The sequence below is a fragment of the Cricetulus griseus genome, chromosome 4 (genome assembly GCF_003668045.3).
Source record: "Cricetulus griseus strain 17A/GY chromosome 4, alternate assembly CriGri-PICRH-1.0, whole genome shotgun sequence".
Classification (NCBI taxonomy): Eukaryota; Metazoa; Chordata; class Mammalia; order Rodentia; family Cricetidae; genus Cricetulus; species Cricetulus griseus.
The window spans coordinates 171,648,810-171,675,324 of record NC_048597.1 but is presented as its reverse complement, the minus strand read 5'-3'; the positions used below and the strand labels follow the sequence as shown (position 1 = coordinate 171,675,324).

General features: G+C 43.5%; 1 protein-coding gene across 1 annotated transcript in view; it reads left to right on the top strand.

Annotated features, from left to right (window-relative positions):
* Nucleotides 1-26,515, top strand: part of Thsd4 (thrombospondin type 1 domain containing 4) — a 171,392-nt gene that overhangs the window by 8,296 nt on the left and 136,581 nt on the right. The gene's annotated exons all lie outside the window — the stretch shown is intronic.

Here is a 26,515-nt window from a genome sequence, read left to right as displayed (position 1 = left end):
CATGTATGTGTGTGCATGCACATGCTCTCACGCTGGCACATTTACACATTGTGTCTGTGTATGGAGAGCCGGGGTCAGCGTTGGCTGTCCTTCCTCAGGAAATGTCCACCTTGTTGTCCGAGACAGAATCTTCCACTGGGACCTGGGGCTCAACAATTTACGGATCCTCTGACTTTGCCTCCCTAGCAATGAGGTCCCTAAATGGTCAAGCCCTGGGTCTCAATGAAAGTATGCCACTAAGCTCAGCTTTTTACATGGGGACCAAACCCAGGCTTTCCTGCCTATACAACAGCAGTTTACTAATTGAGCTACATCTCTGCTGATCTGTTAAAATTTTCATTGATGCAATAATTGTACATATTTATGGAGTATAGTGGGATATATACCATTTGTAATGAGCAGATCAAGATACTGGTATATCCATCCCCTCAAATATTTTTCTTTTCTTTGTATTAGGAGCTTTCAAACTCCTTTCTATTAGCTACTTGGAACTATGCAATCAATGTCAACCATAGCTATCCTACTGTGTTTCAGAACCTTAAAACTATTCCTCCTATCCTATTGCATTCCTGCCTCCATCAGCCAGCCTTCCTCCACCCCTTCCATCCACCCTTGCTAGTCTGTGGTAACCAGTATGCTGTCTACTTTCATGAGATATGTTTTTAGGCTCCCACAGATAAGTGAGAGCAAGCAGCCCTCACATCTTTGTACCTAACTTGTTTCCCTTAACATAATGTTCTCCAGTCCCATCCAAACTTCTGAAAATGACAGCTTTCATTCCCTTCAGCTGAATAATACTCTCTCTCTCTCTCTCTCTCTCTCTCTCTCTCTCTGTGTGTGTGTGTGTGTGTGTGTGTGTGTGTGTGTGTGTGTGTGACATTTCCCCTATCCATCCACCCATGGGTGAATACCTAGGTTGATTCCTTTTGTGAATAGTGCCACAATAAATAGGGATACTTTGATGTATCCATTAAGTCAAGGTTATAGATAAAATGGCTCTTTCTGCTATAGCTTTAGTAATGTCTGTGTGTCTTTGGTATTTAAAGGATTCTTGTTGAGATCTCCCACCAGATTCTTTTCAGGCCTGAGAAGAGATGGGCCACAGCTGCTGACTCATCGGGCTGCCCTGACCCTTATGCTAGTGGCCACTGGTGTTCAGCAGCTCCTTCTCATTGTACTAGTTGCTTCTGAGTTTAGAATGTTGCCATGTTTGCAGTCGTCTATCTGAGTAACCCCTTCCACTGAGTCTTCTTGCCAAGGAAAACACTCACATCCAGAAATTCCTCAGAATTTGTATCTGCTGTCCACATCCTTTCTTGTTTTATAGTTGTTGTTACATGTGTATTTTCCCTGCCATTCCAGGGAAATTTTGAAAAGGGAAGAGGAAGAAAAACACCTTTGTCTAGCCCTGTAAGATGTATTTGGGTCCTTTTTTCCCCTTCCAAACAAAACTTCATTGGAGAAACAATTTTTCTAGTCCTCTGTTGTCTCATCTACAAAACAGGATGGTTGTAATATTGATCTCAGTAGGTTAATCTAATACAGTATAATATAATAATATAGCTAATATGATGCCAGTATGAATAAGATGGTGTTGACAGAGCTTGGTAAATACAAACCTTTATGCAAATGTGAAGAGTGGACTTCAGCATCTTCTTTTAACTTTTCCTTTCACATAGTTGCTGCACAAAAGTGGCCAGTTGTGGCTGAGATGTCATGAGAGGGTCAATTAAAATTTAGTTTGCACTTTTAGAGACTATCACTTGCCAACAAACTGCTGGGTATATTAGTAGAAAGTCCTATGTTTTGAGACTGGCTAGATGGCTCAGTCCCTAAAGTGCTTGCCTTGCAACTGTGAAGACCAGAGTTCAATCCCCCAAACCCACATAAAATGCCAGGTCTGATGGCATGCACTTGTAATTCCTGCACTGGAAAGGTGGAGATTGACAGGAGACTCTGGGGATCCCTCATCAGCTTGTAAAGACATCTTTGTAAGTTCCAGGTCAATGAGAGATCCTGTGTTAAACAAGGTGGGTGACATTCTTGAGGATGATACCCAAGGTTGTCCTCTGGACTCCACATGAACATATGCATGTTTCTGTAGTCTGCTTTCTAGTACTGTGATAAAACACTGACCAAAAGCAACTTGAGGCACATCACCTAGGCAGCACAATAGAGCCAGCCTCGTGTTGGAGGAGGTGTGGGTGAGCCAGCTCTAAAGTTGTGAGTATGGGAGAGCCATCCCCATTACTCATCTGTCTTGAGGCAGCATGGGCTAGGGATATATGCTCACACCACACCCTCCACCAAGTCCATCAAGGCCTGAGGCAGATTGAAGAGCTGACCCTGAGGTTATAAGAGCTGGAGAGCTGTTCTTGCCCCTTATCAACTGCAACACTCAGGAAAGTGGCTCCCTACACCTATCCTGGGCAGCACAGCAGAGGTATCCCTGACTCTGAGGACAGGAAAACCAGAGAACTGGCCCTGCCCCCTCGCTTATTGCTGCGAGGGGTAAGCTAGCCAGGGTAATCCTGGAGAGCCCACCTGGTAGCAAAGACAGAGGAGAGCTGATGGGCTGACAAACCTTGCAAGTACCTAGGCACAGAACCAGGGTTATGTACTGGTCCATCCCAACATCTATCCCATCTGTGATCTACTGGAGCATTGTGGGGTCAGTACATGACATAGGGCAGCAACAGGATGTCCAGGAAGATCCCATTTAGGGCACAGTGGTGATGGTGCAGCAGAGATCAGGGGCTTGAACCAGACCAATGATTCTTTTCGATAAACATCTGCATGTAAAAATATATGGCTAAGGGGTTTACGGTCTGACTCACTCACTGTGTCACACTGCAGCTTCCATGGCAAGATTTCCCCCTTCTTCCTTTTTCTTTCTTCCTTTTTCTTTTTTTCTCTTAGATTTTTATTTTGTTTTATTTTGGGGTAGAGAAGGAGATGGATAGGATTGGGAGGCATGCTATGAAAGACTTAAAAAAGCAACTTTTTGAGGAGGGTAGGGTTTATCTGGCTTACAGGTGATAGCTGATTAAGGGAAACACTCAGGGCAGGAACCTGGAGGCAGGAATTAAAGTAGAGACCATGGAGGAGCACTAGTGGCTAGCTTGCTCAGCCTGATTTCTTATACAACCCAGGACTACCTGCCAGGTAGAGCACTGTCCACAGAAGGTTGAGTCCTCCTTTATCAACCATTAGTCAAGAAAATGCCCACAGCCACAGGCCAGTCTGATGGAGACATGTTCTCAGTTAACGTTCTCTCTTCCAGGATGACCCTAGAGGTGGTTGACAAACAAACTGAGAAAAAGCTAACTACGATAAACCTGCATATATATATATATATATATATATATATATATATATATATATATTATATATACATCCATGCACACCCATGCATCTTAAAAAGTCATATGTTTTGTAGATGAAAGTACTGCTGTCTAAAAAAACAAATCCTACCATGGGTGGCTTCTCTCCTTTTCTGTTTCTCTACATTAACCATTGACACTCATACCCAATTAGCCATTTCTCCTTTTAAAAGATGTTTTGATTTAATCCTATTTGCTGATTCAGCTGATTGTATAAATGTATTTACTTTAGCTTGGAAAGTTAATGTGACTCTGTAGAAAGAATGTTAGTTTCAATGCAGGCATATTTAAAGGACAAAATGAGTACTTAATGTAAAACAGAGTGGTTTATATTAGAATATATTGAAGTCGGGCAATCTATATTTTTTTTTCTTATTTCTACATTCCCATAAAGCAAAACAAGCATCTCTGAGTTATACTCAACATCTATGTGTTGTGTATGGAAGGTTTCATGCTGTGTGTTAGACATCTCTAAGACTAGACCTGTGTGCCCTCCAAAGGTTGGCACTAAGAAGTATTAGTGAGGGCTGACACGTGAATTACTCTAGATGTGAGGGTCAGGACCAGCCCTGCGAAGAAAACAGTATATGAGGTGGGATGGAGGAATGCTTAGAAGTTCCATAGACAGATACTGGAGGAGGCATCCTAAGCCTCAGGAACAATATAGACAAAGAAAGTATTGAGTTGGGGGAAGCATGGGCATATTTAGACAATGGCAATTTTGTTCCTCTTGGCTAGAACATTAAGTACCCACAGGAGAAGATAATGCATGTAGGCTGGAGGACGTGCTGTTCACAATACAACCTCAGCGTTCTAAATAAAAAGGATTGAGGGGAGGGTTTTGTGGCCAAATATACCAGTTTTTGAAAGTTTTCCATGGCAGCTTGTAAAGAGAGACTTTACATTTGTAGTATAAATATAGACATGTGTAATGTGTGGGCACCCATCCATATAATCATGCCATTCCCTTATTCTGTTTGGATGTGTTCTTAAATCTCCTAGGTTCTCTGAGAACTCACCAAGATTAAATGATTTCCTAAATGCATTTCAGCTTTAAGATAGTCTGAGCTACAAATGTATACTGTGAACCCCTGAGTAGTGCTAGTGCCTTCAATACAGAGGGCACCTAAAACCCATTGGTTGATGGCACCCAGATCTCAGCTTGAATCACTGGTCATCTGTGTCTCTTGCTTTGCTGGGTTGAATAACTGCTTTAAGCATCACTTAGCATTGTTCAAGTGGGAGAATCATGTCAGCTTCCGTGTTAGGGAAACTAAGGGGAGTGTGCTCCATAAAGTGTTTATGCAGAGCCTCAGTTGGTGGCAGCTCTCAGTGTTGGAAAAAGTAATGTCTGTGTCTCTTATGATCTGAATATGAAGTGCCCCCATAGACGCATTAAATTACCCCTTCTGGTGGTACTATCTTGGGATGTTCTGGGAACTTTAGTATGTGAGGCTAACCTGAAGGAACTAGGTCATTGGGGAAGGTCTTGGGGGTGGCATTCTGTCCCTGGCTCCTTCCAGTATCTTTCTACTCGTGCCTACAGTGAGGTGAAGAAATTCCTTTGCCATGTGCTACTCCCACCATGGTGGACAGAACCTTTGAAACCATGAGGTAATGTAAGTCCTTTATCTTTCAACTCGTTCTTTCAGATAATTTGGTCATAGCTCAAAAAAAAAAAAAAAAAAAAAACAACTAGGATCTCAAAAGTCTGGCATAAAGGAAGTAAGGGAATTAGGAAGTGATGTTGTGTGTCGGGGGAGGGGTGTGCCAAGTTAAAGCACCGTGTAGGGCTGGGAGATGATGCAGTTGGCAAAATGCTTACCACCCAGGCATGAAGACTTGAGTTTGAGCCCCAGGATCCACATTTTTTAAAAAGCCAGGCATGGTGGTGCATGCTTGTAATCCCGGCACTGAGAAGATAAAGACAGATGAGTCCCTGGAGCTCATTGGCCAGCCAGTCTAGATTACTTGGTGAGAGACCCTGTCTCTAAAAACAAATGGAAAATACCTGAGGAGTGCCCCCACATACCAAGGTTGACCCTAGGCCTATACACACAGAATATAAAGTCAGTGGAATGAGAGATACTTATAGGGTCTATAGGATCAGGAAAGGACAAGCATCCCTGAGAATAGAAAGGGAAACAAAAGACCCCAGAGAGGGGAATTTTATCAGCAAGAACCCAAAATGTGCCTCCAGATTCCTTTGGCAAATCTGATGGCCATCAGAGGTTCAGAAGGAAATGAAGCAGGGGAGAAAAATGTCTTAGGTACTTTAAAAATGGAAAGGAAGGGGGTATACTGTTACTAAGGGAGAAAGGACAAAAATGGGGTTCCTAAGGCTATAAGTTGGTCATAGCATCCCAGTTGATGGAGCACAGAGCTAGGAAACCTGTATGGTTTTCACAGCAAAGAGCCTCCACTGGAACTTTGATTAAAACACTCCCTGTTCTAGAACCAAAAGGATATGTTATTGTAGTTCCTTTGTGTGGATAGAGATCACCCAGTCCATTGAGCTCATTTTACTTAGGAGACACAGAAATCATCAAGAAGGTTTTATAGTGTGTCCCAGACCACTGCATGGGTTAGCCCCAGTTGGACAGTTAGTGATCCAAGAACAACTGGATCTATAGAAGCCATTTGTGGCATCTAAGACCATTGAATGAGTGAAGACTTAGGGCTACTTGAGAGTGTCTGTGGTTTTAAATTAATGTGAAATTGGAGACATTGTTGTGTTGACTGCTATTTGTAGAGACCTCAGCTAAATACAGTTTGTTCCCCCAAGTATACTATTCCCCTGCAATCATAGTTAGATCTGAGTGTCAACCACCTGAGACTGTTAGATGGTAGTTGAGGAGGAAGGGAAAAGTAGAATCACACCTCTACCCCCATTTACTCAACATGTTATTCATAAAAGCTGGGATTACTTGGTGAGAGACCCATTCTGAATAACTGGCAGACACCAGTGGAACAGAGAAGATCCTGACTTCAGTCTAGCTTTCTTGTCCTGAAAATACAACAGAGAAGTAGGAACCTGAGAATTGCCATGGCCTGGATGTAATTTGGGGTCCTCTTCATAACACCTCCAGCATTCTTCCCATTCAAAATCCCACCCATGCCGGGACACCTGGTTTTCATTTGCCTTAGGGTACCTCCTTTGGTACATGCTGTGACGTCAACCTTGGATCTAGTCTGACTTTAGTCACTGTCTTGACAATTTTTCCTTTGACCATCCAGTCTCCCATTGAGCTAGGAAGCACCTGAAGCTAGGAAACCATCCCCACCCCCTCTCTTCTTACTCTGTGGTACAAAGTTTTGGTCACGTGGATACATACATGCAGCACACAGTTGGTAAACCTTTATATCATACTGGGATGGAAGCTGTGTTGCCTTGTGTGATTTGGTGGGAATACCTGTCAGAGACATGGCCCACCCCATCAGCACAATCTCCCCAGGAACCTTTTGTGTAAGCTCCCGGGAATGTAACACAGCTCATGTGAAACTGTATTTTCTTAGTGCTCTCTGGACAACCATTCAAAGGCAAATGAAGTGACAAACACCATTGAAAACATACACACCCCGTGCAAGCACTTCAGGGGCATCAGCTGAAGGGATCGCTCCACTTTCATGATCAGCAGGATTCTAAACCTCTTAATATCTGAAGCCAGATACACATCACAACAGTTAAGCCAAATAGCAATCATTTTGGTACTTACTCCTGAGAAAGAAAGCACACCAAAGTAGAAAGGAAAGTCCATGTATTTTAATTAGTTCCTGAATAACCAGGTTGTGAGTATATTCATTACCTCTGATTCACTTGGTTTAGAGGAAGTTTGTATGCTTAACAGATAAGGCCTTGTCTAGTCTCAAAAGGGCTAGTCTGCTTCGAGGGCTCACTTCTTCCAGGTCCTGACTCGTTGGCAATAAATTACCCAGTGGGTGAGGACGCCTTTCATTCCATGTGACAAAAGCATGCTGAGTCCCCGCCATGCACTGGCCCCCAGAAGGGTCCTGTGACTCACAGGTTTGAGGCAGCTTCAGCTTGTTGGGATCAGGAGGGGTCTGTTTACATCGGTCTCAGTGATGTGCCTGTTAGCCAATTCCATAGTGCATTTTATTTTTCTTCATGTTATTTTTCCATAGTGATAAAAATACAGTTGTTTGCTATTTCACAAAATAGGCTGTGCTGATGCTTATGCTTTCCCACTTAGAGAACTAGATGTGTGTGCTTTCAGTGGTTCTGTGCCATTTCCCCCTCATGACTCTGTGGGAAGCACTACAGGTGAGTTATTATACCACCACCGTGCCTACATTGTACACAGACCCCAAGACAAGTCCCTTCTCCTAGAAGGCAGGGTTGATCGGATCACAGTATAGAAACCACTGGAACATGTGTGCATCGATATTTGGTTTTCTGGAGTTTTTTTATTTTTATTTTTTTTCTCTTAATGGTCCTGAGGATTGAACCCAATGCCTTGTGTATGCTGGGCTAAAGCCCTACCCCCAGCTGTGTCAATGGCCCCTTATATTGATACTTGGAGAAACAAAGAAATAGCATGGCTGATTCTGCTGAGGAGATCAGGGTATGCTTCCCAAAGGAGAGGAGATTTCATTTGGAACATGTGAAGTAAGCAAGACCTTTTAAGTTGAGAAGGATGAATGTGGGTTAGGTGAACTTTCCAGATGGGAAATGGTATGTACAAATGCAAAATGTCTGCCCTAGTTCATATTTCTTATCCAAAACACAGCTGTTTCAGAATATGGCAGTATGGTACATGTATGGTATAAGACTTAGCACAGATTTTACTCAAACCCTTGACTGTGTCCGAGCAGTCGTAGAAGTACGGTTTGTCAACTCTTATTAATGGCATATCATCAGTGAAGCCATGTTTCACAACCAAAATGAGTACAATACCAAACATATTATCATAAATAAGTAGCCAGACATCAGTCACTAAAAATCCACCTTGAATTGTTAAGCTTTTTGGATTTAGAGATTTTGAATAAAGACTGTGTCTGTAGTCCCAGCAGATTCCAAGAGCTAACTGTCACAGAGCCGACTTAGGCTGCAAACTCAGCCTGGGGCCCATGGGGGAAAATACACTAGTTGACCAGCTTAAGTCCTGGCACAGACCTACAAGTGGGTAGTAGGTTCAGCCTTCTTGGGGGTTGTATTTCCAGGAAATGTGATGCTTGTTAAACAAAAACTCACAAGGATCTGGGTCTGGAGAGATGGTCCAGAGATTTAGATCAGGGACTGCTCTTGCAGAGGACCCGAGTTTTCTTCCCACCACCGGTGATGAGAAGTTCACAGCCATCTGTAACTCCAGCTCCAAGGACTCTGACATTCTCCTGAACCCCTAGGACACCTTTACTCACATGCACACACAGACACACAAGCATATGCATGTAATTAAATTAATACAAAGAAATATCTTTTTAACACATCACAGATATCCGCTACATGGGCATCAAAGATGTAACCACATAATATGGCTTATCAGCATGCAATCTTAAGAGCAGAACACACTTTGGACCTCACTGTAGCTAGCACACATGGGGGAGGAGTCTCCCTCACATAAGCCATTGCTCAACTACCTGATGCTGACAATTAGAACATTGCACAGTCCACAACAAGGAGCTAATTGTACAGCACAGAGACAGCTTCCGATTGCAAGAGACTGCTGTAGGTTGAGTTTCACAGACCTAGGGCTGGCTGAGCCTGGGAAGACTTGCTGGGAGTGACAGCAGAGACCAGCTATCCCTGATTTCTGCTCACAGGACTCTGTTGTAAGTTTAATTACAAACAAACATTGCAATGAATCTTCAAGAGATAGCAGACAGATTTTCCTGGGCATTGAATGAAACTCTGAGACTGCAGGACAATAAATCACAGGGGAATGGTGACAAGGGGGAAAACATTCTCTAATTTATTGACCAAGAAAGAAAACCAAAGGAACCATTAGGGTTAAAAGGGCTAAGCCAGCCTCAGAGGTGCTCAGCACACAAGTGTGACAATGGCAGACAGAAGTGGCTCTTTGTGATCACATAAAGGACTTGTTTCTTTGCTTTCTCAGGGGGTCCTAGAACTGAAAGAGACCAAAACCCCAGAAGAACAGCACTTTAGGTGCAACTGGCCCGTCACCACCTCAATTTTCATTACAGGAACTCTGGGGTCCAAAGAGGAGAGCCATTCAGTAATAACAGCTAACTCTTAAGTAGCAAACAAACCATCTCATTTGGTTTTATTTTAGAGTTCTTTCTCTTTCTTTCTTCTTCTTTTTCCCCTGAAATTCAATAGTGAATTCAAGTACCCTAGGGCACGGTTATTCTATAAGAGTGCATAATCTGGATGTTGTACATGTTTTCTCTTTACGGGATTTAATCAAATCAAAATGCAAAGTAGGTTTGAAATAACTGTGAGTGAAAATGCTTACTTTTAAAATATTGGCACATCTGTGGCCCAGGATGGTGCCCTTGCAAATTTCCTGAGCTAAAGTATCAGCCAACAAACTGGAGCCCCAGTGTTGATGGGACATCTACTTTGTGGTCAGGGGCTAGACATTCTCCTGTAATCCCCTCCATGGCAGAGATCAACACTTAAAGGTTAGAGAAATGGTGTGCTGCTTGCCAAAGGGTGGAGCTAGGATTCTTCCTTGTTTCTCAGACGCTGCGTGACAGTATCCTGCACCCAGAGCTCCTAGTGTAGATGTTGCTCTCGAGACATGCTGCCCCATCCTTTCTCACCCTCTAAGCAGATGCTGCCATTTGTGCATTTCGGTGCCTCCAAAAGCCCTGCCATTTCCTGTCCATTTACAAATTGCCCTCACTGCCCCTCAGGCCCCACAGTGACGGCTCTGTCCTTCCCCAAACCATTCCATGTCGGCATTGCACTGAGAGATGTGATAGTCACTCTAGACACTAGTTTTTCTCTCTGGGGCCACCCAGGAGCTTCCCCACCTTGAAGGCTCGAGAAGAATGGGCTGTGATTCTGGAAAGGACACCAGGAAAGAACGTTGTGGTTGTTTTTCCTTCCCCAGACACTTGGACTCATGCAGATGCAGCATATTGTACATGAAGGGATTTCAGAGCCAGTGGGACCAAAGGCCAGTCAATCCTCTCTTGTTAGAAGCTAGTAAAGTGGGTCAGTGTGTAGCTTAGTTGGTGGTATTTACTCAGCATGCAGGTTCAATCCCTGGCATTATATACACCTGTAATCAGCACTTGAGGAGGTAGAGATAGGAATAGTTCAGGGTCAATCTCAGCTGGAGAGAGAGAGAGAGAGAGAGAGAGAGAGAGAGAGAGAGAGAGAGAGAGATCATTCATGGTGGGGAGCAGGTGTAGAGAAAGAAAGGCACCCAGAGAGCCATGCAGGTGGGAGTGGGGGTACAGACACAGTCAGACAGTCGACTAGGAAACTTCAGGCTAAATAAAGCTAATGGTTCAGCTTCACACAGCGATGCTACAAGTTCATCCTATAGAATGGTTCCTCAGCAGGGTGGTGTTGAATATAGCCTAGACATTGATCATGTGTATCTTCTATCTGCCCTTGGCTGGTAAAGAGGACCTGTATAGGAGGTGGTGTTTTGATCACCACTGTGTGCTAAGTCATGTTGGAACCACGGTTGACTAGAACCCTACCCCCACTTTATTTTCCCAAGGATACACTATTTAGACATAGAGAGAAAAGTACCAACACGGGTGTTATCCCACAATGGCCACCATGGACCCCCAGGCTCTATTTTTGGGGAGACTTCTGGGAGTTAGTGTATCCCATGGAGAAGCAAGAAAGATGACACACTTGTCCACCCACACTTTTCCAGCTTCGGGAGCCTTCCCATTCTGGCACCTCCAACTCACTCCAAGATAGAGCCACAGGTCACTTCCAATTCCAAGACAGAGCCACAGATTGTCCCCACAAGCTCTTCCCAGGAGCTCACTATTGAACACAAAATCAATGATGGTGCCATTCACAAGGGTCCAACAGAGGAGGTTCCATCAACAGTAAAAACCAGGAAAGCCAAATATGTAGTTGGAATTTTCTTTGGGCCACCAATCAGCTCCCAAATAAAGATCCAGAGACTTATTATTAATTATGAATGCTCAACCTTAGTTTACATTTGTCCTACTAACTCTTTTAACTTAATTTAACCTGTTTCTATTCATCTATGTTTTGCCTCAGGGCTTTTTACCTCTTTTTTTATTCTGTATGTCCTACTTTCTTGTTTCCTCCATGTCTGTCTGTCTGGCCCCTGGCATCTCCCTGTTGTCTCTTTTTCTTCTCTTTTGAGCCTAAATTCCTCCTACTTACTCTCCCTGCCCAGAAGTTTCTTTTATACCCTCTCGATTGCTTTTGGCCATTCAGTGTTTTATTAAACCAATCAGGTGCCTTAGTAGGCAAGGTAAAACAGCAACACATCTTTACATAGTTAAACAAATGCAACACATCTTTACATAGTTAAACAAATATTCCATAACATAAACAAATGTAACACATCTTTTTATAGTTAAATATCCTGCAACAAGACTGTGTGTGTGTGTGTGTGTGTGTGTGTGTGTGTGTGTGTGTGTGTGTGATAGTGTATGTATATTGTGTGTGAGTGTGTTGTGGTGCATGTGCTTACACGTAAGTGTGCAAAGCTTATGCAGCTTACCTACAAACCCTGACTTTGATGACTCATTGTATCTGCCTCTTACTTTTGGTCATTTAGAAGCTCAAGACCAATTTGTAGCCTACTTCTGGCTACTAGACAAGATCTCCAGGAAATGAATCTTTGTCCTACTTTCACCTCTGCTTCTCTTCCTTGCTTTCCTTGGGCCTTGTTTTTCTTGTGTGTTTATCCTTATCCTATTTTTGTATGTCTTTGAAAACCTCTCAAGTCTTTTTATTGGTATAGAAAAGGCTCAAATAATTACAAAAACCAGTTGCTCACCAAAAAAAAAAAAAAAAGAAAAAAAAAAGAAAAAAAAGAGGAAAACCTGGGGCTAGTCACAGTGCTCACCACACTCCTGGACCATCTCTTGTTTTATATAAATTTAAGTTTTAAGATCAGAATCTCCATCATCAAGATCGTGACTGCATGAGGAAACCACTGGGTTCTTGCGCTGGCAGCCAGTGTGGACTGACTCATCAGAGAACTGCAAATGAAGTTAAGAGCATGTGTTCTTCAAAGTGACTACATAAGCAGAATGTCCCTCTTCCCCCTGATGTCATAAAACAAGAGACTCTGGCAAGGCATGAGTGATGCTGTGAGAGGCCCCTCGGGGCCAGACTGGAGCCCATGATTCCTAGTTTTGGAATCATGGGCTCAAGTCCTTTCAAAAGACCAAAGCAAAAAAATAAAAAATAAACAAAAACAAATACCAGCAGAGGTAGCCTCCAGAACTTTCCATAGCTGTAATCTCATATAACACCCCTCAGCTAACATTTAAAATATTTCCTTCTGTCATGATTTTTATCTATTTTTTCACTGCTCATCTGTATGGTATGTGGTAATTTTCTTTAATGAAAACGCATGAACTTCATTTGAGGAGAAAATGGGAACTATTCCATCCTATATGAACCCTTTTTTCTCACTGTACCTTCCCCTCCTTGTCCTCTCTCCTAAATGCATTCCTTTTTAAAAGTAGGTGCGTGGCCAGAAATATCCAGGATAAAATGTGACCTGACACTGAAAAATTCAGAATTTTGGTTGTTTTCTTCATTGGTCAAAAGCTCTGAAGGAATGTAGATTCCATCCTCCAGTGCTCACAGATGTGGGGCAGACCCATGCTAAGGTTTTCTTTGACATTTGGTTTTGTATATCAAGGACAATATCACACATGTAGGAGTTAAAGGGGGGAAAGAATTAGGAAGGGTAAGGAGGGACTTTAAAAAGGTAAATTCTACTCTTGTTTTTTGACATTTATTTATTGTGTGTGTGTTAGTGAGTGCACATGTGTGTGCCATGGAACACGTGTGCAGGTCAGAGGACAAATTGCAGGAGTCAGTTCTCATCTTCTGTCATGTGGGACCCAGGGATCAAACTCAGGTCATTGTGTTATAAAGCTAGTGTCTTTAACCTGCTAAACCATCTTGCCAGCCTTTGTTTGTTTCCCTTCTCCATAACTGACAGTAGTGGCTAACCATCTCTTAAAAGTTATTTGTTTATGAGACTTCATTCTAAAAACAATTAGAGGCAACCTTTTTAAATTAGGTGAACATGGTGTACAAGTCAGCAGCAAGGAAGGGAAAATGCAGTGAAGGAGAAACTTGGTTAGAACAAAAGTGAGACACAAATAATACTTGTGTCAAAAACCCATGCCACTGGCCAACTACTGGAGATGGATGGGAGATTTTGTCTGAGTTTCCCAGTAGTGAAAACAAAGAAACCAATATATTCAAATATGCAACTTGTAGCTCAGAAAAATAAAGTACACTCATTTGAGGAGGACTTCTGAGCTAAGCAGCTGAAGGTGCAGGAAACAAAGGGCTTGAAGCATGATTCATTCTTTGACTCGGGGAGTCAGAGCCACTCTTGAGAACTCCAGCCAGATAACCTAGCATCAGCTGAGCATTTCTCTTGTGTCAACCACTGTCTTCACCAACATAATCACAGCACAGACACACTATGCATCAGCTGCTTATATCTTGAAAGCAAAAAGATGTTTCATAGAAGATGCATGTGCTTACTTGTTGCCCTGTGGCAGTGGGAGCAGGACGTAGTGAATATTCACACGGCTACAAATTGGGAAGCAGAAAGCCAAAGACTGGATCCTGGGGCTGGGTATAATAACCCTGAAAGATCCACCCCTAGTGACCTCCTTCTGCCCACTAGGCCCCGCCTCCTATGGGTTGTACATGCTCCCAAATAGTGCCACCAGCCAACTAGAGAACAGGTACTCCAAATAAAAACCTGTGGGAATTTCAAATTGAACTTACAACATATGAGGGAAGTAAGATCTGGTGCCTTATCACTGGTGACCTGGACTATGAAACTTTCTGATAGCCTTTTCCACCATTTCATCATTTAAGGGATATGCTTATGACTTTTCTAGTTGATGTGGCAAAGTCACTGACAAAAGCAGCTATGGGTGGAAGGGCTTATTTGACTCACAGTTTGAGGGTCACAGCCCACCATAGCTGGGAAGTGGTGACACAGGATCCAGTCAGGAAGCAGAGAGAGACAAATGCTGGAACTCAACTTGTTTTCTCCTTTTTATTCAGCCCAGAACCCCACCAATGTACTGGTACCACCCACAGTTAGCATGTATTGCCCATTTCAATTAACTCAATCTAGACAGTCCCTCACAGACACACCCAGAGGTGTGTCTCCCAGGGGATTCTAGTCAAGATGATATTCAATAGGAACCATGACAGAGAGCAATCCCCTGGTACTAGAAATAGGAACATGTGGCTTTGGGAGTCCATTCCTAGGTCTGCTATTAACTGGCTGTGTAGGGCCAGGCAAGTCCCTTCTCTTCTCAGAGCTGTGCCCTCTTCAGCTGGAAAATGAGAGGGCTGTTGACTTACCTGGAAAGATTCATTCCAGCTGCCACAGCCTAGTGTCTCAGGGGCTCCAGGCGGTTTCCCAGACTACACTCCAGGGTGTTCTGAGTTATTTTCACATTAGCAGTTGCTCTGCAGTAGGACTCGGTGTATCTGGATCACTTACCCTTCTCCATTGCCTCAGCATGCTTGGGGCCAGGGAGTCTTACAGGCTGAGGGAAGCCAGGACTCCTTGTGAGCCCAGGTGCTACACAGGGTGTTTCCATGGCACCCATGGGACATACTTTGTTGCCACTTGGTGGATGCTTTGTCTTCCATGCATTATCTGAGCAAGAGTCAAAGTGGAGAGCTCCAGACATTGGAATCAGACCCAGTACAGAACTCAACAAAAAAACAAAGACTCTGAGCCCAAGGACACACGCACACGCACACATCTTGTATTCTTCACTGTGTCTCTGTGGAAGGGCTTCCCTGGGGGGAGCAGGGGTGCAGAATGCTGTGTGCTGGTTTCCTGTGCCCAAATAAACAAACTCCATCCTAGGCTTAAGGCTCCAGGTTTGTTTCTGGCACCCTTTTTGCCTTAAAGTTTCTGTATTGAATAAAACAGAAATGTTTAACAAATCCCAAGAAATTCCTTATTTAATGGAAAAAAGAGATCCCCAGGCTTGTATTTCAAAATGTGATTTCCATGTTCCCATTGCAATGAGGGAAGGTCACCTCACCAAATCCTCAGCTGTCTGGTATGGTTTTGTTTTGTTTTCTTTTTAAGCCCGTGTTTATCCCCTAGAACACATTTTTGAGTACTTATGGTGAACAGGATTCTCCTGTAGCCCTGCAGGAGAGATGGAGATGAATATCCTTGCAAAGGTTACAGAAGAAATTGTAAACATTTCTGCTATGGTCTACAGACACTCTTGTCTTCCGTATGTGCTGGCCTTTCCATACTGTATAATAGCCTTGCTTGTGTGTGTGTGTTTCTATACTATACAATATTACACATGTGTGTATATGTGTGTCTTTCTATACTGTACAATAATTGCATTTGTCTGTATGTTTCTATACTGTATAATATTGCACTTGTGTGTGTATGTGTGTGTCTTTCCATACTATTCAATATTGTACTCATGTCTAGGTGTGTATGCATGTGCATTTATCTCCATGTGAGTACACGTGTGCTTGTGGGAGTGTCTCTGTGAACACACATGGATGGTGATCAGAGGTCAATATTGTGTCTTCCTTTATCACTGTCCACTGTATTATTTGTGACCTCTTCTTTCACTGAACCTGGAATTCACTGACTCAGCTAGAGTGGCTGACCAGCAGGCCCAGGATCCTCCTGTCTCTGCCCCAGCTCTGGGATTACAGATGCACACTACTGAGCCTGGCCTTTTTATAATGTGGATGCTGAGGATCTGACCTCAGGACCTCGTGCTTGTTCAGCAAGCACTTCACCCACTGAGCAATGTGCCCAGTCCTACAATATTATGCTTTTACACGGCCATCTGTCTACCTTGATGAGGGCAGTACAGCCAGCTGCCTGGGTGACCACAAGCAGCTCATCTCATTAGCTTAGATGACATGCAGGAACAACCTGGGTGATAGCTCTCAGTTTCTTTCCTCAACAACTTAGCAGAGTAGATTTTTTTTTTAACTTACCTCATGTCCATGCCAGTCTAACCTGCTCTTCCTTTGAGGCTAATTTGACTTTTACTGTAACTGTAACTTATAGTCATTGTTGAGAAAAAGATACAGAAAGCTAGTAAGCAACAGACACTATGGGAAGGAATTTAGAATAGCATAATGAAGTCAAAGTCTCACAACAATAAGCTTACTGATGTTAGTATTTTTATTTCTTTTCTAATTCTATTTGTTTTATGTGTGTGGCTGTTTTTGATAGCCATGGAGGCCAGAGGCGGTTATCAGTTGCTGGGACTGGAATACAAAAGGTTGTAAGCTACCATATGGGTATCTAGGAATTGAACCAGGGCCATCTGTAAGAGCAGTCAGTGCCCATAACTGCTGAGATGTCTCCTTCTTCTGCTATTAGTATTTTGGATTTGAAAAAGTATGTTGTAAGGGCCAGAAAGAACACTCACCCAATGAAGGTACTTGCCAAGCCTGATAGCCTGTGTTTGTTCCCCAGAACTCAAAAGGTAGAAGGAGAAAACCAAGTCCATGTGAGTGTCCTTTGACCTTCACACATGCTCTCTGGAACATGGGCCATCCCTCATCCCAAATAAACAAATAAAATAAATGAAAAATACATTTGTTAAAGCCAGCATGACTGCATGTGCACCTGAAACCTGACTACTAGGAGTGTTGTGGAGTGCCAGGCAAATCCATGGGGCATGTTGGTGTCCAGCCTACCTCCAGGTTCAGTGAGAGACCCTGTCTCAGGGGACCCAAGGGGGGCCTGAGACACTCAGAATCTTCCACTGGTGGCCTTAATGCAGAGGCACAAACCCTTCCACACACACAAATAATAACCTAAAAGTGTGTGTTTGTCCATAGTTATTTATCCTCAATGCTTGCCAATCGTGTGAAGTTACATTTGGAAGATAATAGCTACCTGACACCGTAAACAATTATCCCATGTCACTTAACTGCCAAGAGCTGTGTACCAGTTTGACGAATGAGGGAGGCCATTATTTTAACCCCTTTCTATGCACTAAGTTTCTCATGGTTTTTACTTTGGACCCACCTTCAAATCAGCCACTGTGGCATGCTGGCCATACCCAGAATATTCAGTGTACACTAGGCACTAGACTGGCTCTAAGGATGAGGAAATTAAGACACTGGCTTACCTTTGGGGAGAGGGATGGGGACTCTGTACTAAGTGTGTATCATACCTGTTAACAATTCCGAACTCAGGAGGTAATCTTGGTGTCACAGGATAACCTAAGGGGAACTCTTTGGAGGTGGCATCAAAAGGTGGGGAGAGGGGTCCCCAAGAAAGGCTGTGTGTGTGTGTGTGTGTGTGTGTGTGTGTTTTCATGTGTGTTGAGGTACATATGTAGCAAGTAAATATACACTACATGTCTGTGAGTATGTAGAGACCATGGGGTCATTCAGGTGTCATTCCTCATATGTGACCCACCTTTGTTTGTAAGACAGGATCTCTTGCTGGCCCGGAACTCACAGGTAGACTAGGTTAGCTGGCCAGTGAGCCCCAGGGATCCTTCTCTCTCTGTCTCCCCAGCACTGGGATTGCAAGTACACCCACCTTTTTTCATATGGGTTCTAGGGAGTAAAACTAGGTCCTCAGGCTTTCGAGACAAGCACTTCATCAACTTCGTCATCATCTCCCAGTGCCCTGATCTAGTTACTTAAAGATAAAATGAGGTGGGTGGGAGGGAGCAGTTGCTGAAGGAAAGACTGGCAGCACTGGAAAAGGGACCCAGCTGAACTGGGTATGTGCCAGGGCTGTGTTCTGAAGCTTGGGATGCCTGTGAAGATAAGACTAGGGTTACACTGGGAACTTTGCTGAAGATAGACACTAAGACCTTTGATGGCACATTGAGGAGGGTAACTTCATCTCAAGGACAGGGGACAGTTGTACCATGTGGAGCTGCAAGTAGAGGCCTTAACTTAAGTTCACTGTGGCATCTGTGAGGAGCCATGGGCAGCAAAATTGAGAGAACTGAGTTCTGGGGACAATTGGTGGGTGAAGACTCTGAGTCTTGTGAGCACAGGAATTGTGACTTCCATGGGTGACTAACCCATAGCCTTGCCCAGTGCTGGAGACATACTGGGCACTCAATATATGGTACACATTAGGCTGTTATGGGAATCCAGGCTGAAAATGCCCAGGATAGTGGGATGAGAACAGAAGACAGAGACCCCATGAAAAGGACATTTAGGAAGGGACGTGGTTGAGATTAATTATTTGTAAAGCCAAGTACCCAGCCCACTCTATTTTTATTCTTTTTTTTTTTAAGCCAAGAACAAAAACTAGAGTGTGACTTTTGAGAAGGTATTCCACTGTAGGAGTGGACCAGTCAATGGAATGTTTCCCAACCCTTCTAAACTTTAATCTCTGCTTTGTGAATTGCATAGTTTGGTTCTAGTCAATGGGTCCCTTCTTCCCTCAAATACCACCTGTGAAATAAGTTAAACACCATACTGTTTTAATGTAAAAATATTTCCTGAAACCCACTGTATAAATTAATGACTCTCTAGGGAATTGGATAATCTAATTTCCCCTCTACAATATGTTCATTCACATGTGTGCCATTGCCGTGGGGGTAGGTTATGAATCAACTGTTTCTGAAGGATTATGGCCCATAATAAATGTCAGTATGGGGCCTGATTGATCTCTTGTGGTCTCACGAGTTGTGACTTCATTTAGAAACTTAATACTAATTGTGTGGCTTTGATTACCTTTGATTTTCACTGTATCCCCAGGTCCTACTAGAATCCTGGAACAAGCAAGGTACCTAATAAATGCCTGCTCCATGAAGGACTTTCCATGCTTTAAGGATTCTCCTCTGGGGAATCTTAGGAACCAGAGAGAATCTCTGTGGTTCAGGCAAGTTTGGACTCGACTGTAAAGTGCAAAGACGTTAGTTCCCTTCTACTACCATGGTACATAGTAGGCCATCGGTATGCACCCACTGCGCTGGGCAGCCCTGCTGTCGCCCTGGCCAGTGAGTAAATGCAGTTCAAGCATGAGCCAGGGCAGGAGTGCCTCCTTTACCATCTGAGCCATCTTTCCACCCCACTGATGTATTTCTTTCAGGCTATTTGCTGGAAAGCTTCAAGGTCTGGTCCACTATCAGCAAGTAGGAAGACTTGGGATGTGCTCCTTGGTTCTGATTTTAGCCTCTTGCTGATTTCAATGGATCTCTCACCTATTTACTTTAAATCCCCTTTTACCATACTGGATACTTTTGTCAGTCGTCTTAAATCTATTTTTTAAATATTCTTGCTAATTATTTGAGAATTTGATTTTGATTATATTAACAAGCCCCCCCAATGCCTCCCAGTTCCACCCTCACCAACCACTCCACCTGACTTGATGTGTGCCTCCTCCCACACCCTCAACCTATTCAGTCCAATTTGTGTTTCCCAAATACTCTTGGGTGTGGAACTGGCCCTGGAGCTCAGGCAACCTACTACTGGTCACACCCTTAAAGAAAACTGACTCCTTCTCCCAGCAGCTTTCAAATGTCAATAGCTGCTTGTGTTGGGGGTGGGACTTCCTGCCCACCTCCCTGCTGAGATTTTGTCTGGCTTGAGCTTGCCCAGGTCTTCTGCATGCTGTCATAATTGCTGTAGGTTCCTATGTGTTGTGTTAGCATCTCTGGCTCTTTTAGTCTTTCCTCCCTGTCTTCTGAAAGGATCCCCAAGCCTTGGAAGGAGGAGTGTGATACAGATGTCCTATCTAGGACTGAACAATCTGCAGTCACTTATTTTCTACACATGGAGCATTTCTGGGTCTCTGTGTTAACCTTTGTAGGAAAATAATTATGGAATTAAATGAACAAGGAAAATGAAAACCTTCATGTATCCAGAAATGTACTGAAAACCAGGACACATTGCTTATTATGTCTTTAATAAGCTAAATTGGCAGTCCTGCAAAATCAAACTGCACACCTAAATTGCCCTTGTTCTAGAAAGATTTGTAAATTGACATTGTATTTCGAAGCCTGGAGTTAACTTTTTGACCACTAGATGACGCTGTCTTGTTTTCATCTCTAACATGGATCTGATTACATGGGGTCTTTCCAAGAGCTGTGGGAAATTCTTTAAAGATTTTATTTATTTTTTAAATTACACATATGAGCATATTGTCTGTGTGTGTGTGTGTGTGTGTGTGTGTGTGTGTGTGTGTGTGTGTATGTGTGTGTGTGTAACACATGTGTCTGTGCAGTGCTCTCTGAGGCCAGAGGAGGGTGTCAGTTCCCCTGGAACTGGAGTTACTAAAGATTGTGAGCTGCCCTGTGGGTGCCAGGAACAGAACTCTGGTCCTCCTCAAGAGCCAAAAGTGCTCTTAACCACCATGTCATGTCTCCAGTCCCCTGTGGAAAATTTATGTGCAACCCCTATTTAATGTAAAACATATATCTCTTTCATGGGATTGTATGTACAAGCATTTGACAAGGCCATGAAAAAAGATAGGAAGGAGTTGCTATATAGGATTCGCCTTGCCTGCAAGGTACTTACACTGTAAATCAGAGGTTCCCAAGCCACCTAAGTGCACTGGGCCCTGGCCCTGAGCAAGTGTCATAATGAAAAGTATTGCACTCTTACAGGAATCTAGGTTTATTCATCTGTCTATATAGCCACCTCTTACTCTGGGTTTATATCCTTATTATTTTTGTGATGTTCAAATTATGTGATGCATGAAATTGTGGTAAAAATTAGATAGTAATTATTTATCTTTTTTAAATTTCCTAGTGTAGGACATGGTGGCACAGGAGGCAGAGGCAGTCAGATCTCTGTGAGTTCAAGCCAGCCTGGTCTATATAGTACGTCCCAGGCTAGCCAAGGCTAAATAGTGAGACCCTGTCTTTAAACACAAATGGATCTTACCTAACAACAAAGTGTAGACAGATTCACAGAGACGTCTGCCTCTCTCCTTCCCAGGTTCTCTTATGCTGAGCACGATGGCTCAGCTCTCCAGCATTTGTGGAAGGTGGTGAATGACCATATCCCCTTCACAGAGGTGGAATTAAATGTGTTGTGGGAAGTTTTCAAAATAAAAAAAGGTCTGGGTAAACTATGATGCGTGAGATGCTACATCCTTTTGGTATTATGTCATTAACTAATCTCTCCCGCCCCTCTCTCTCTGCTTCTTGTGGGGACCCTATCGTTCACAGGTTAAGTTGAAACTCCAATTCTTTTAGGCTTTCTTCATTCTTTGTCATTTTTGGTTTCTAAATTTTTGTTTCTCTTATTAATCATTACAAGTGGCCAGTTTTTGAGTTCCTTGTTCTCCCTGCTCTATTGTCTACTGTTGAAACACATTATTTGTTTTTTTAGTTCAATAACTGAATTTTTCAGCTCTGGGGTATTTCCTCCTATGGCCTCTCTTTCTAAGCTTAGCACTTTGCATGTGTTTTCTGATTCATTTGGCTGTCAGTCTAAGCTTTTTCATTGAGCTCCTTTAAGTTGATTGTTTCACACTGTCAGGCAGCTCACTAGTCGGGTGTCTCAGTTGGGGTTACTGCTGCTGTGACAAGACACCATGACCAAATCATCTTGGGGAAGAAAGGGTTTATTTCATCTTAGAGCTTGTAGTCCATCATCCAGGGAAGCCAGGGCAGGAAATCAAAGCAGGAACCTGGAGGCAGGAGCAGATACAGGGCCATGAATGAATGCTACTTGCAGGTTTGCTCCTCAAAGCTTGTTCATCCTGCTTTTCTTTTTTTTTTTCCCAACTTTTTTTTTTTTTGGATTAGAAACAGGATTGTTTTACATGACAATCCCAGTTCCCTTCTCCCACCCATCCTCCCCTACCCCCCCAACTAAAACCTTATCTGTCACATATCTTTTCTGCTCCCCCTGGATAGTGAGGCCTTCCATAGGGTGTCATCGTATAGGGGTAGGACCTAGGCCCACCCCCGTGTGTCTTGGCTCAGGGAGAATTCCTCTATGTAGAATGGGCTCCCAAAATCCACACCTATGCTAGGGATAAGTACTGAACTTCTACAGGAGGTCCCATAGATTTCTGAGGTTTCCTCACAGAAACCCATGCTCCTTGGGTCTGGATCAGTCCCATGCTGGTATTCCAGCTATCAGACTGGGGAACAAGAGTTCCCAGATGTGCAGGTCAGCTGTTTCTGTGTGTTTCACCAGCATGGTCTGGACCTCTGTGCTCTTCACTGGTCCTTCTCTGCATCTGGGTTCCAGTTCAGATCAGTGATTAGTTATGGGTGTCTGCTTCTCCTTCCACCAGCTGCTGTCATCCTGCTTTTCTATAGCACCCAGAAACACTTGCCCAGGGATAGCATCACCCACAATGAGCTGAGGCCACCCACATCAATCACTAAGAAAATGCACCACAGGCTTGCCCATAGTCAGCCTGGTGGTGGCATTTTCTTAGTTGAGATTCTGTCTTCCAAAATGACTCTAGCTTGGGTCAAAGTGACATAAAGGTATTGAACACAAGTAGGTTACTGGTACTTCATTGGTTTCTTTTGAATCGGAATCTCAGTGCATAGGAAACCATGCTGTTTCTAGACCACAGCTGGGACCATCAGACCATGGGATCTTCTCAAAGCATCCCTTTTGGTACTAAGCTCCAATAGGATTTCACAACTTTCTCCTTGGGTACCAAAGCTTCTATGAAATCACTTATGTCCATAGGTAGATGCTACTTATTTGTTTCTATGGAGGAACTGTGGGTCATGGGCCAACTCTTCTGCTGTCTTGCTATCACACCCTTTAACATAAGTGTATTATATCATGGTTCTCTTAGGCCCTAAATTGCTGGGTTTCTTGTTCAGGATCTCAATGGACTAAAATTAAGGTGTCCACCAGGGAAGCCATCCTCATCTGGAGCTTTGGGTCTCTTTGGAAGCTCACTGGTTCCTGGCAAGACTCATTGCCTTGAAGCTGAAGGACTGAGGGTTTTATTTCTTTGATGGATGGCAGCTGAGGGATTCTCTAAGAATCACAAAAGTCACTCACTTCCCTCATCACCCAGAATCTTCTATTTTCAAATCAGAAACAGTGTGTTAAACCCTTCTCATGCTCAAACCTGAGACAGGCAGGAGAAAATTCCCTGGGGTGTGTGTGGGTGTGAGTGTGGGCATTTGTGAACCAGGTCACATTTACGGGGTACACTTGTGTGGGGAGCATAGAGGTGAGAGACAACCTCAGGTAGCCTATCAATCTTTTTTCCCCTTTATTTTTAAAGACAGGGTCTCTCACTGGCCTGCAATTCACCAAGTGGGTTGGGGTAACCTGCCAGAAAGCTTGAAGAACTTCCTGTTTTCACCCCATCAGCACCAAGATTCTCAGTGGGCTGCACATGCTCAACTTTTTTTAATGTGGGTTTCGAGGAACAAACTGGGGCAAATACTTCACCATCTGTGCTGTCACTGCAGCCTTGTTCTCTGCTTTTGAAGGGGCCATGTGGTTGGCTCAGGTCACCAAGATAATCTGCATATATGGACATCGAATGTACCATTTGCTGTTAGTCACAGATTAAACTCCATCTTGACCACAGCTTGGATAACCTAGGCTGTGCCTGATATCAGGGCAGGGCTCTGGGAATCATCTTAGAATTCTGCCCTCTACACTGTCCCAAATTCTTTCATAGAGCTGTTTGTATACCCAAGGGGCAACTTATCAGAACCAAGGAGCTCTCAGCACCCACTGTGCACAGGGCCAGAGGGAAATGACGGGAGATGCCATGGGAGATGTACCCCACCCCTTTTCTGCTCCCTTGAGAATTTTCAGTGCATTTCCCAAACTGGAACCTCGTTTCTCATTTTTAAAGGTTTCGTTGTTATTATTGTTGTTTTGTTTTTGGCCTTTCACATTTTTGGGAATGGCAAAATGGTTCAACAGGTAAAGATCCTTACTGCTAAGCTTGAGAGTCTGAGTTAGACTCCCCTACATGCTGGGAGGAGAACTCCAACTTCTGAAAGTTGTCCTTTGACCATACACATACCATGACACACACACAACACACAAGAAATAAGCAAAATGGTTTAAAACGTTTAAATCAAACTACATTTTCCTTCTGTAAATGAGAAAACAGGAGCTCAGAGTGGTTAAAAGATAAACCAGAGAACAAAGACAATGGCTGGGATGTGGGACTTTCAACTCAACTGGTGCTGAAGCTGGAAGGCACCATGGGGCTAGGGGGGATGGCTACACACTGGGAAGACGGGTGTCAAGTGTCTAGGAAGGGAGAGAAAAGAATAGGGAGGTGGGGAACTGTCAGAGAAATGGGAAGAACAAACAAATGGTGTTGTGGGGGCAGGAGGGTGATCTGCCAAATGGCTAACTGGTGAGTGTTGACAGTGTGTTCAGAGTGGTGACTGAGTGAGCCACCAGGCCGGGGAGCCTGGTGAGAGAGGTCCTTCCACGACTTTGCTGGAAGACTGTATGTATTAAGAACCTGGGTGGTGTGGTTGGTTTTGTTTGTCAGTTGCAGAGTAATTTCAAGTAGCATTCTGTCATAGACAGACTGAACTTTACCCAGCATAGACTTCTATCCATTCTGAAATCTCAGGTCTTGGTAGATACCCAAGGCTTGTTAATGCATCACAAAATGACACCAACGGGTTTTTACTGACATTTAAAATATAAACTAAAACGGGATTGGGTGAATTAAAGGACACAGGGATACAGTAAGAGCAATATCTTATTTCTTAAAACAGATCCAGGTTGTGCGTGTTGTGCATACATATTTTGTTATGTGTGGACTAGACCATGGAGTTAGTCAAAGAAGTTGGGGAAATACACACTGTCCAAAGGAAGTCTAGCATATCTGTATACAGAGACAAGTTCAGTAATGTGGCTACACTGCTGTTGATAATCACTAGTAACTAAAAACACACTTCTCAGTGTCCGTCCTCAAGAGGATAGATAAATAAGTTGCAAGTTATGCGTGTAATGAAGTTCAGAGTCACACTAAAAAACACAGACAAAACTAGATCCATATGCAGCAGCATGGACCAAAAAACAAAAAAAAAAAGAGAGAAAGAAAGAAAGACCCAAAAGATCAATTTTAAAAATTGTTTCTGACTTATACATGTACTATTGTGTGATTTGCATATACTTTTATAAACTGAAACAATATGAAATTATTATTTATAGATCTGTGCATATTAGTGGAGACATAGCTATGTTTGAAAATAATGGTGCCACATTAAGGACAATGGTCCTGGCTGATGAGAGGAGAGAGGAATGAGGTCAGGAACAAGGACTTTCAGCCACAGCTCTTCATTCATCACAAGTCTGGTGACCAGAACACAAGTGTCTGTGGTTGTCACTCCATACCTTTGCCTGCAGACTGGGCATGGTCCATAAGAGTTGTGTAGAACAGAGCTAGGCATATGATGCATGCCTTTAATTCCAGTATTCAGGAAGCATAGGCAGGTGGATCTCTGTGAGTTGGAGGCCAGCCTGATCTACAGGGTGAGTTCCAGGACAGCCAGGGCTACACAGAGAAACTCTGTCTCAAGAAAACAAACAAACAACAAAGGAGTTTCGTAGAACAGAATCAGGCTGTTTATGATCCAGTATGGTCCTGGTGTGGAGACTTACAATAGCATGGTTTTTAGGGGGTTGAGAAGAGACCATCCCCATACACAAGTGTGTATGAAATCTGCAGGATGCTGCTGTGCATTATGGAAGGGCTTTTCAAGACAGAAAACTCCGTGCTCTGTATGTCTTCTCCCATTGTTGTTGCACAACACAGGGCAGTTGCTTCTTAACCCCAGAAAGCCAGTCATCACGTCACACACCTAACAAATACAGCTGTGGGCAGCACACTTGTAGTCTCAGGGCTGGGTGGTGAAGGTAGGCAGGTTCGTGGGGCTTCCTGACTAGCTACCCTGGCCTTACTTGACGAGTTCCAGGCCAGCGAAAGACTTTGTCTAAAAATAAAAACAACCAAAAATGTGTGGCCAGCTTCTGTGGAATGCCACCTGAGGTCCTTTGTCACTGCATATACCTGGTGGGT